This window comes from Eptatretus burgeri, chromosome 15, assembly GCF_056783735.1.
Source record: "Eptatretus burgeri isolate ZD-2024b chromosome 15, Ebu_testis_v1, whole genome shotgun sequence".
NCBI lineage: Eukaryota > Metazoa > Chordata > Myxini > Myxiniformes > Myxinidae > Eptatretus > Eptatretus burgeri.
In genome coordinates, this window is record NC_140975.1 from 18,910,673 (window position 1) to 18,923,882 (window position 13,210).

Consider the following 13,210-nt stretch of genomic DNA (forward strand, 5'->3'; position numbering starts at 1 on the left):
GCAATGTCGACCTTTCAAATCTGATAATCCTCGTTGGAATGCTAAAGCCAGGTAAGCCCGATCAGTGTGACCACTTCTCATTTTCATAAATGCCAAGGTGAGCCAATGAAAAAAGCCAACAATTCACAAGGTTTCGGAAAAGCGATGATAATAAAAAAAACCTATATGGCAAGAAAACCTATAGAAAACCTAGACGCCAAGGTGAACAACGAATAGCCAAGATGTTGTGAAAAAAAAGCCAAGGAGTGGTCACACTGAGCCCGATTTGTGTGTTGGCTTGAAGAGGGGTGGATGTCTGTGAATGGGAGGTTCCAAGTTCAAATCCGATGTACAATCTCCCACATCAGGACGGTGGAGGATACTCCCTGAGATTAGAGCAAGGCATCACACTCGATGATTTACCGTTATACCGTCCCAGTGGAGTTGGGATGCACCGCGTGGTACAAGTCTGCAATGACCAGATTGCAAAAGCGGTTAAACCCATGGAGCTAATCAGAAATCCAGTGGAATTACGGTGGTAAAAATTATTACAACCGTTATATCTTACTGATAAAAATGATAATTTTGTTAGTCCAGAAATTTCAAACAAACGAGAGCTATATCACCAAACTTCAGACGTGATGCTTTTTATCAACGGATGGATATACGAGTACATGATCTCTATGTAGCACATACACACACACACACACACACACACACACACACACACACACACACACACACACACACACACACACACACACACACACACACACACACACACACACACACACACAAACTTTGTAAACTGCACAATTTGCATTTTGTTAGCATAGTTTCATGACCTGACCATCAAATTTTATTGAACATTTTTAGGCCAATCCTTCATAGGTATTCATTCAGGAGGAAAAAAAAAACAAACATTCAAATTGGAAATTCCGCTAAAAGCAATGGAAACTTTCACAGTGGCAATCAGGTCGACCGGTGAAACCGTGGGGGTAAAAATTCCAACATATTTACATTCACAATTGGAACGGCACTCGGTGGAGCGCATACCTCCCTCCACCAGGCTGAACAGTTTACAATTTGTATCTGGATTCAGACGTGAACCAAAATCGAATCAGTTTGTTCTCGTCACCCAACCAACTCATCCACATAGTTTTGTCATAACTCATCCACAGTTCCAGAAGGACAGAGATGCCACAGAGAGGGTTCAGCGCAAGGCTACTGGATTGATTCTGGGCCGAGCTAGACTCAGCTATGAGGAGCGGTTGAAGGAGACGGGGCTTTATACACTAGAAAGGAGGCGGTTACGAGGAGATATGATAGAGATGTTTAAGATGATGAAAGGTAGAGATAAAATAAGTACAGATAAATTATTAAACAGAGTAGACAGTGACAGAACCAGAGGCCATAGCCTGAGAGTAAAGAAGAGGAGAGTTAAGATCGTAGCAAGGCAGGGGTCTTTCACTCGGACAGTAGTTAATGCATTGAATGGTCTCCCTGGAAAGGTGGTGGCAGCAGAAACAGTAGATAAGTTTAAATTGGAATTAGATAGGTACCTGGAAGTTATGGAGATAAAGGGGTGTGGGGATGTTGATCAGACTTTTCGGTAGTTTGAGCATTGATGGTGATTGTGTGCATGTGTACGGAGTGCTGTTGGTGGGGGTCTTATGAAGGGGGGGTTGTGTGTTTGATGTTGTGTGTTTTTAACCAAACCCATGCCCCTTCCCCTGAGGGGAAGAAAAGGAAAAAAAAAATACACAAACTGCAAAAACTACCAAACAACTAATTTTTTTTTTAATTTCATTAATTAAAAACTTTTTTTGGCATTTTCTTCCTTACATCTTGGGTAGATGGGTTGGTGTGGTGTTCACACAGGCATGATGGGCTGAATAGCCTCCACCTGTGTTGGATTTCCTTGTTTCCTTGTTTAAAAGTTTCCACGGTGGAGCAACAAGAACAAGTTAAAAGATTTAGGGTTTTCACCATGTGTGAGCTCTTAAATGAGCTATTTACATTCTTTACACTTTAAAAAAAAGAAAATAACTCCAAAGTAAAAAGAAAGAAAGAAAGTAGGCCTCAACGTTTCGGGCAGCATGCTCCGAACTTATCACATTCATCAGTCACTGGGCACACAAGGAGAATCAGAGAAGCTATGGAGATATAATTAACGCACACGGTCCCTCAAGAAAATGGAATACCCATCAGCGATATCTGGCTCTCCCTTATGAACAAATGGACACCTATAACTACAGCTTGCAATACACTGAGGGCATTGGACAATGATGAGCAAAATGTACCGACCAATCGGTAACATGCATTCAACAGCCAATCAGCACCTCACAATAATTAACCAATCAGCACCCCACAATAATCAGCCAATGGTGGGTGAGGAGTTGTTGTAACAGCTCTATTCATTCGTTCCAGTTACTTCCTCCTGTGGATGGCTGGAGCATGCTGCCCGAAACATTGAGGCTACTTTCTTTCTTTTTATTCCTCCGCACCAAGGGTGCCGGAGGCATTATGTTTCCGTCTGTCTGTCCGGATTTTCGTTTACGCGATAACTCAAGAAGCAAATTGTAGAATTTCATCAAACCTGGTAAAAAGGTAAAGTAAGACAGGGCAATTAAGTGATTAGATTTTAGGCCAGATGTTATAGAGGTCAAGAGTCAAAGGTCAAGGTCAAACTGAAATTTTACTGTTTATGCCCTAACTCAAATATTGGACAGAATTTCATCAAACTTGGTACAAAGGTAAAGTAAGGCAGGTCAATTTAGTGATTAGATTTTGAGCCAGATGTGGTAAAGGTCAAGGGTCAAAGGTCAAGGTCAAACTCTGAAATTTCACTGTTTACGCCCTAACTCAAGAAATAAAAGACAGAATTTCATTAAACTTTGTACAATGTAAAGTTAGACAGGGCAATTAACTGGTTAGATTTTGGGCCAGATATGATAAAGGTCAAGGGTCAAATATGTCAATACTCAAGAGTTTGTGCGGGAGAGCGGAGGCATACCCGTCGACTGCGCACAGTCAAATTACTCTAGTTACTTTGGAGTTATTTTCTTTTTTTTAAAGTGTAAAGCATGTAAATAGCTTATTTAAGAGCTCATACATGGTGAAAACCCTAATCCTTTTAACTTATGTTTTGTTTGTCACACACCCAACCTCTCCACCAAATTTCATTTGGATCTGTCCACAACTTTTTGAGATATCCTGTTCACAGATAGACAGACAAGGGTGAAAACATAACGTTCACCCACCTTCGTTGGTGGAGGTAATAAATATTTGGCTCCAAGGGTTTATTTGCTGTTCCCGGTATGAGAAAGATTGTATCCATTTGCCTTAACTGTGTGAGTGCTGAATTTTTCCAGTATGAAATAGGAAAATATGGTATTTTTTTTTTAAGCAAACTGAATAAAGTGTCTATTTTTTTATAAGGCAACCATAGAAGGCAACCATCGGAAAAAATACTTAAATAGGAACAATACAGATTGTTGAACAGTGACGCAGGCCAAACATACTAGAGAGTTCATAGAACACCTTACCCCATGCAGTCTTGAGAAAAAGGACAAGGAAAGACATTTTTTTTTATCTCTTGCTTTGTTTTTCCGAGCACGATCTATGTTCGTTTTGTTTGTGAACCCTGCATAACAGGTGTGATGGTAACCACACAATGCCATGTGCCATAATATTTGTCAAAATGCAGAATCTCAAGCAGTTATTCTGCCCTCATGGCATGACTATTTTCCTGTGAAACAAGTCCTGCAAACGGAAGTTTTTTGAAAGTGACAAAAAGTCAATTTGGGTTCTGCAGGATTCAAGTATATATATATATATATATATATATATATATATATATATATATATATATATATATATATATATATATATATATATATATATTTTTTTTTTTTTAAGATGATACGAGACGACCTGTGAACCCGTTGGGTTCCCGTTGTGACGGCGGTTGATGAAAACAATCATTTCAAGAAGAAATAAAAGATATCTCCAGCAAACTATACCGCTGACGTTGTTTACATTGATAAATACTCCCGAAGAGTACTTCACTGAATCGGGAATTGATTTTTAAAATAATTTTCCGTTGCCCGATTTGAACGAAACTTGATACTGCACACTGCAGGAAAATGGTGAGTATGGTGGCACTAAATTTTTTGCGCTATCGTATACCCTTTTGGCTGTATTTCGGAACATACATACATACATACATACATACAACATGAGAGTTTTAGTAATATATAGATAGATAAGGTGTTAACAGGCAACACCAGGTCCTTCCTCTCACCCCACCCCTCCCCCTCTATTAGTTACCAAGTGTAATTGCTTGTGTTCAGTTTCAAGTTTCTTGTGAAGCGCTTGCCAAGTGGCTTAAGCAGTCAAGCAAGCACTCCATTCAAAACCTTTGATGAGGAACGGCTGGCTTGGCAAGCACAAGCTTGCTAGCTGCTTGGTAACTGAACACAACCCTGGACATCTCGACAGCATACAGTACATAGAAAACGCCAACAAAAGGACGGTTTTTTAATTACAGATTTTAAATTTTAATCATGACCATTTTCATTGTTATGAAAATGTATCTTGTTCAGTGTACCACACATTCACACACATACATTCATACAAACATAATCACATAATACATACATACAGACACACATGCAAACAGATACATGCACTCATCCAGACACAAACACACACACATACATACATACATACATACATACATACACACATACATATATACATACATACATACATACACACATACATATATACATACACAAACACACAAACACACATAATCACATACATACACACATACATATATACATACACAAACACACAAACACACATAATCACATACATACACACAAACATACACACATACTGTACATACATTTACACACATACAGACATACACACATACAGACATACACACATACATACATACATACTGTACATTTATACATACATACACACATACATATATACATATATACATACATACATACAAAATCACATACATACATACATACATAGATACATACATACATACATACACAAACACATGCAAACAGATACATGCACACATCCATACACAAACACACACACACACACATACATACACACATACATACATACATACATACATACATACACAAACACACAAACACACATACTGTACATACATTCACACCTACAGACATACATACATACATGCATACATACATACTGTACATATATACATACTGTACATACATTCACACACATACAGACATACACACATACATACATAATGTACATATATGCATACATACACATGCATATACTGTACATACATTCACACACATACAGACATACATACATTCACACACATACAGACATACATACATACATACACACATACATATATACATATGCAAACACACATACACACATAATCACATACATACACACATACTGTACATACATTCACACACATACAGACATACATACATACATACATACTGTACATATATGCATACATACACATACACACATATACTGTACATACATTCACACACATACAGACATACATACACACATGCATATATACATATACAAACACACATACACACATAATCACATACATACACACATACTGTATATACATTCACATTCATACATACATACATACATACATACATACATACATACCTACTGTACATATATGCATACATACACATACACACATATACTGTACATACATTCACACACATACAGACATACATACACACATGCATATATACATACACTAACACACATACACACATAATCACATACATACACACATACTGTACATACATTCACATACATACATACATACCTACTGTACATATATGCATACATACACATACACACATATACTGTGCATACATTCACACACATACAGACATACATACACACATGCATATATACATACACTAACACACATACACACATAATCACATACATACACACATACTGTACATACATTCACACACATACATACATACATACATACATATATGCATACATACACATACACACATATACTGAACATACATTCACACACATACAGACACACATACAGACACACATACATACAGACATACATACATAACCAACATCAAATGAACAGACTCCATGCCCTTTTCTAATTGTCTCATCTTCATCACAAAAGGAGCAAAGTTTCCTGTCCTAAGTATCGACGTAGCCTACTATTTCCTTGATGATCTGTTAAATTGTGCAGAAGTTAATGGTTCGGGGTCGGAGCTCCTGGCTTGGTTGACACAGTCACATCTGCCAGTACAGGGCGACATTTTTCTCATCTTCACTCTTACAGTTTTTCCTGAATGAACTGTATGTTGCACTGTGCCAGCTCGCAAGCACTTGTGTGTTCAAGACGATTTTGAATGCCAAATGATTCCTCAATTTTGTATTCTGCTCATGTGGAGACCTCCAATTGAGTTTCCAATAACCACTTGGATGAAGCAACCTCTGGATTATTGACTAAATCTCCATCTGTTTGACATTTTCAACTTTGGTTGTAATCCGCTGCTTTCCTTTTTGGCCATCATTCAGAAGTCTGTGGACATGGTGGAGGAAAATAAATAAATGCATGGCATTTCCAATTATTTTCCTTTGTGATTTCATGTCATTCTGCTATTGAGGTCAAAATAACCTTGAACGTGTTAAGAAAACTTGGCACCAACGTTTGTCTGTTTCAGAACACCATAACAAATTATAATATACTTGTTGCCAACAAGTCACATGGAAAAAAATACTCGGACCTAATTTGATACATATGGCCTGACACTAATAGCTTGAGGGGAAACAACATGATGCCTGATGTTGGCTTAATGGTGAGGGTGGTGGGCTTGGTACGTTAGGATCCTGAGTTCAAATCCCACTCGGCTGTTCAATTAATACCAGGTGGGGTTAACTCTGCCTGTCATCCTTCTGAGGTTGTCAATATGAGTGCCATCTTGCTGGTATACTGTGTCGGACTGGCGACCCGTCCATGATTGTGCCCAATAGCTAAGGAGACTGCTCAGGCAGCAACAACGCTCTGCACAGAGTATGGTCCCAATGGATGGATGGATGGGAAACAACATCAGAGTTAGGACAGTTTTAAGGCAGGGTGGTTAATGGTTAATAATGCATGGGATGGTCAGATAGTGGTTAATGCATGGAATGGTCTTCCTGGAAAGTTATTGGCAGTGGAGTGGGTGGATACATTTAAATGGCAATGAGATAGGTATATCCTGGATGCATTGGAGATTGAGGGGTATGGGGATATTGGCAAGACTTGTATGTGGCTTGTGTGTGGATGGGTGATGGATACTGGGTTTCGTGCAGCGAAGGCATGATGGGCTGAATGGCCTTCTACAATGCCACGTTCCTTGTTATCCTGGTGTGTATGTCCCACCTGTCTAAGTCTTTTGTCTGTATTTATCTTGTCGTTATCAGGTTAAATCTGTGCAAAGAGCACAAGTAAACTCAGCCTAAACAGGTAAGAGACGAGCAGTATGTGTACCTCTCGGGCCGAGGCCATCATGCCAGCCCTTTGAGAAGATGTCGAGAGGGAAAGTTTTTCTTTGCCATCAGCGGAACAGGAAAGAAGGAATTTATCCTTTTCTTCTACTTAATTTTTCAATACAACATACTATTTATTATTTCATATGCAGCCTGTGGCTGGTGGTTGCATCATTGCTGGAAGCATGGCCATGCCACTGATGCAGTTCCCCCTGTTACCAGTAAGATGGTACTCATATTGCCAACTTCAGAAGGATGATAGACTGTCAACCCCACCTGGTGTTATTTAACGGCAGGGGGGGCTCAAACTCAAGGCCGTAAGATCTTCAGCCAGCCACCTTAATCGTGAAACCAACACCAGGCTGAAAACAATCTGCTGTTTTCCTAGAAGATGAGGCTGAAGGTAAATGGATCCTGAATAATTTTGGAATTTACCATACGTCATGGACCATTCCTTACATGTTGTTAACTAATGATAACTGCAATAATTAGACTAATTTGAATAAATAAACACACGTTACAGACACACAAGTAACGTGTTTGCTTATATGCAACTTTGCCAGGATGTTCTTGATGTGTCGTGAATGATCGATAGATGTTCATATGATGATTAATGTCTTTTTACACCCAACTAGCTAAAATATGATTAAAGCACCACACATTAATGTACACACACAGGAACACAACTTACTGAGGACAGAAATGACCCCAAAATCGGTTTCCATCTCTTTATTTTAATAAAGACGAATAACTTTATTTTCCCAACTTTTTTCCTTCCGACATCTGCAGGGATTAATCTATTGGGTAGTCGATGTAGTCGAAATTTTTTTTTCTTCAAAAAAAAAACATTTTAAATTTGTTCTACCCTTATTATCACTTTTTCCATCGATATGTTTGTTTGTTGGGTAGTCGATCGAGTCGAAAAAAAAAAAAAAAAATTTTTGGGATTTGTACTATCCTTATTATCAGTATTTAAAATGGCGATTTCACTTAATACAATGGCGATTTCGATGAAACTTGGTTGGTAGGTTCATACCATGACCTAGTTGTGTGCAAATGAGAACCGTTGCTATGGACACCACCGCTGCCTAGCAACAGGACATTGAAATTTTTGAAAAATCATAAAAAAATTATTTTTTCGAAAATCAAAAATCGGGCCCCGAGCGACTATGGGCAGTACATTCAGCCATATTGTCAAAAAATTCCAGCCGGATCCTATGAAAACTGTCGGAGAAGATAGACTTTGAATGAACCCTGGTCGAAAACAATAAAAAAAAACGAAGTTCGTTATATCTCAGAGACTGAGTCAGATATACATGAAACTGGTATGGGAGGTTCATGGTATGTCCCAGTTATGTGTGAGAAAGAACCGTTGCTATGGACCCCTCCGTTGCCTAGCAACGGCCGAAAAACCTCTAAATGTGGGGGTATTTTAACTAAAAAACAATCTGCAGCATTAACCCTTGAAGCTAGAATCATGAATTTTATTGTGCTTAATCCTCAGGTCATTTCCCATCGAACAGGCCCATTGCGTCAGGTTCTATTGGGTAGTCGACTACCCATGTCTGCCTACCGGCTTGTACATTTGGGGTTCAGTTGGGATTCGGAAGGGGTTGGGAGGGCAAAGATGTGACATAGTTTGGAAGGGTAGGTTGAGACATTGGGAGGGGGGAGGGGTGGAATACGTTTGGTAGGGGGAGGAGGGGGGTGAGATTGAGGAGTTGTGGGGAGTGGGTTTGAAGGCTTGGAGTGTGGAGGGCAGCAGCAGGAACAACGCCCAGTACCCCTGCCTGTCGAGATATATATATATATATATATATATATATATATATATATATATATATATATATATATATATATATATATATATATATATATATATATATATATTGTTACGGAAATGGCACTGAATGGGATTACTAAGAATAGGATTAGCTCAGATCCCCCATTAAATGCCTGTTTAGATAGGTTGTGTGGTGTAAGGGACGATATGTGTGTGTTGGGAGGTGTAGAAGACTGTTTTTCTGTTCATACGGTGGTGGAACGAGAGATGACGCTTTTTCCACACCTGTAAGAGAGGAAGGGGAGTGGCCTAGAGAGAGAGGTGTGGCCTGGAGATGCAGTGATGCGAAGGGGCGGAGCTTTTGGTCAGAGAGTCGCCGAGAGAAGAGAGAGAGAAAGCAGAAACAAAAGATGAGTATGTGGAAATAGTGGCGCTCGACGTGCGCTCGTGTTTCGAAGCGAGCGGAAAATGGGACCTCGTGGACAGGTTCAGTTTTGGCGGTTTGAAAACTGCAGGCGGTTGAGAGGAGTGCTCGTGTCTCGAGGCGAGCGAACGAAGGAGGCACCGTGTTGGATCTGCCGGGAGAGACGCTAACCGACCTGCACGTCAGTGATTCGACCGAGAGAGGCACTGAGAGGACGAAGCGGGAGTCGGGCTTCGAGGCGGGAAGGCCAGAGAGGAAACGCTGGACCTTCGGATGGTCCTTGCTCACCAATGGCAACGGCGCGTCACGTTTGCCGATCTGCCTGTGGAACTCGGACCTCGACTTGGGCCTTGCATGGAGAACGGGCCAGGCTGGGATTTGTGTGCTGGACCGTGAGAGAGATCGGCTGAGGCTCATCTTCGACCCTACGCGAGGTCAGAGCATGCGGAGACCGCGCACGCGGTGACTAAAGGAGGAAGAATACCGCGCTGCCATCTTGCCGTGCAGCACGTTCGAGCGGGAGTTTGAACCCGTGGACACCACCGCTTGTTACAAACGATATTTCTGCTTTTTGGACGCTTTCCTCTCGTCCATGAGCCATCACCAAGTACTCTGTCTTGTCCTGCATGCATGCTGTTTGTCTGTCTGTTTTGTTTGCACGTGTTGTATAAGGCATATTTTGTAGTGATCCCCTCGAAACCTTTAGACCGTGGTTCCCTAGTTAAGAACGGGTTAGTGATGGTTAGTATAACCATTGTAGTGTTTATTGCTTGTGTTGTGATCCCTGATGTTCCCCAATAAATCTGGTTCATTTTTATGCAGTTGCCGCTATGGATTAATTTGTGTCGCATCGAGGAACAATCCGTCCGATTGGCATATAGGGCCAAAGTGGTTACAGGCTGGTAGACTCCGCTCAGTCACTGACAAAGCCAGTCTGTTGCCAGGGGTTCTATCTCCCCAACTGGTAAAGTACAGGATTACATTGGTATCGCGATTGAAGATGCGTGACCCGAGGCCTGTGCCGAGCCGGCCGGCGTTATAGACTCCCGGAGATGGCAGTGGCGGGGCTGGCACCTCGGACCGGGTCAGATTCCTGCCACCCCGGATCCGCAACAATGTGTATATATATATATATATATATATATATATATATATATATATATATATATATATATATATATATATATATATATATATCTATTGTTGTGGTTGACGAAATTCGCAAACCACCATTCAGGTCCCTTAGGTGAGATATCTCTGTAAGTATATGTGTAGTTAGGCCCAAACCCGTTGTTTAGAGGGAATAAATGTCATTCAGTCGGGCTGCGACTCTTCAGGATAGCCGTTTTTCTTTTACTATCTTTATTTTGGACCAGTCGCCATTACAACCACCACCAACCACGTCTCAACAGCCATCACAACAACAACCACCAACCACAATGCCGCTTCACAACAACAACCACCAACCACAACGCTGCTTCACAACAACAGCCACGACCTTTACCGTCACAACTCGCCACCATCGCATCACCGTCATTCCCACGCCACTTGTGGGCACCGATACTGGACTCGTGCAGGGCGCGCACCGAACAGCGTGTTCAGAGACATCACAGACTTTCCGAAGAAAAACGGATCAAAAACGACTCACGCCCACTTCTGTTCCGTCCTATCGGCGAGCTGGGGCGATTTGGCCCCGCCTCCAGGGCGTTGGAGTGAGGACGCTATATGCAAATTCATGGATCAAAAAGCATTCACGCCCACTTTTCCTCGGTCCAATGGGGAGCCAGTTAGAGAGCTGAAGGGTCGGAGGCAGAGGGTCAAAGGTGAAGAAGCGAAGCTACGGGGCTTATATAAACGGCTGCGTTCGTCAGTCAAGGCAGTTCAGTGGGCAGTTGTGGGTTCGGAGGGGAGAAGTCAAGAGTGAAGAGTTGGGACGAGCCAAGAGAGGAGACGGAGAGGGCGATTAGACGGAGCTGTGGAGAGGTGGCGACGGCGAAGGCGGACGAGGGGGTGCTCGCGTCGGTGCCGGGAGCTGCAGAGGGAGAGGCCGGCGGCGCGACCGAGGTCGAGGTGGAGACGCTCGTCGCAGGACCCGAGACAGGGTGATATCCTCCTCCCCCCCGAGCATCAACAACCCCCTCCTGTTTCCCCCCCCCGCGCTGAGATAGTGCGACAAGGGGGCCCTTTCCCACCCCCTACCAGACACTGTCCGCGAGGCCCGCGGAGTTGAGGCGCCACCGCCACTCTGCGTCTCATCATCAGACGGTAGGCCCGACACGGTCTCGGCCCGCCTACCCGCCTCATCCTTGAGGGTGGTTCTTTTCTTTTGCTTTGGGTATACGTGTTGTCGGCGCCGTCTGTGAAGTAAAATTGTATAAGTGTTGCCGTGTGCTCGGTAGTCGGATAGCTCTGCATTGTGTTTCTCTTTTATATTTGCTTTTTGTGTAATATTGCATTGTCTTCTTCTTTTACATGTGCTTTTGGTGTAATTGTATATATGTGCTTCCCGTTCATCGCGAAATAAATGTGAGTTATGTTGAACTGTTTTCCCGCTTCGCTTCGTCTTTTCTTCCATTGAATCCCCATCTTGCTTCACGTAAAGGGTTGGTCGTTGGCTAAAACGCCCGATAATTAATCGAACCGTCGAGGCCGACGAATAACACCGCTCGGTTATCCCGGTAGTACGGAACGGGTCGCTTAAGTGGCCCGTGTCCGAAGTCGACCTGCGGCGAGGTGCGATCGCCCGGTCTACCCTCCGTGTGGGTACTTAGGTAGGTCGAATTTGGCGAGCAACCCTATCCCACGCGGGGGCCGATTGGCACGATCGTGGTGAGACGGAAAGGTCCACCCGTGACTGGTTCCCGGCGTTAGTCCGAGAGGGTCACGACTGGATTGTCCGTCCGGTGGGCGACGTGCCGTGATTCGAGTTACGTGGCCGTTCGCACGCCATTTTTGCCATTTTTGTTTTATTCTGTAAACTACTGACAACATTTCTCCCAAATTCCGAATAAAAATATTGTCATTTAGAGTATTTATTTGCAGAAAATGACAACTGGTCAAAATAACAACAAAGATTCAGTGTTTTCAGACCTCAAATAACACTGAACAACAAATTTCAAAAATTTTTTTTTACTGGAGATGTGTAAAGTGATTAAGACTAATTTGGGTACGCTGATTTCAAAAATCATAACCGTTTTGCTGTATCACGTCAGGATTTTCAGGAACAGAAATATTCCCATTGCCTAGAAGTCAGGATTTCAATGAAATTTACATATGTCTTTAACATGTCTATTTCGTACAGTTGTTGTTAACTTGTGTTATATTTCTTTCTTTCAGATAAAGATGAGTAGGCGTTCCTGTACCAATCATCCTGACAACTTCTGTTATGTCTGTGGTCGGTATACCAAAAAAGATCAACAGCGAAGTATATCTACAGCAGTGAAAATGAA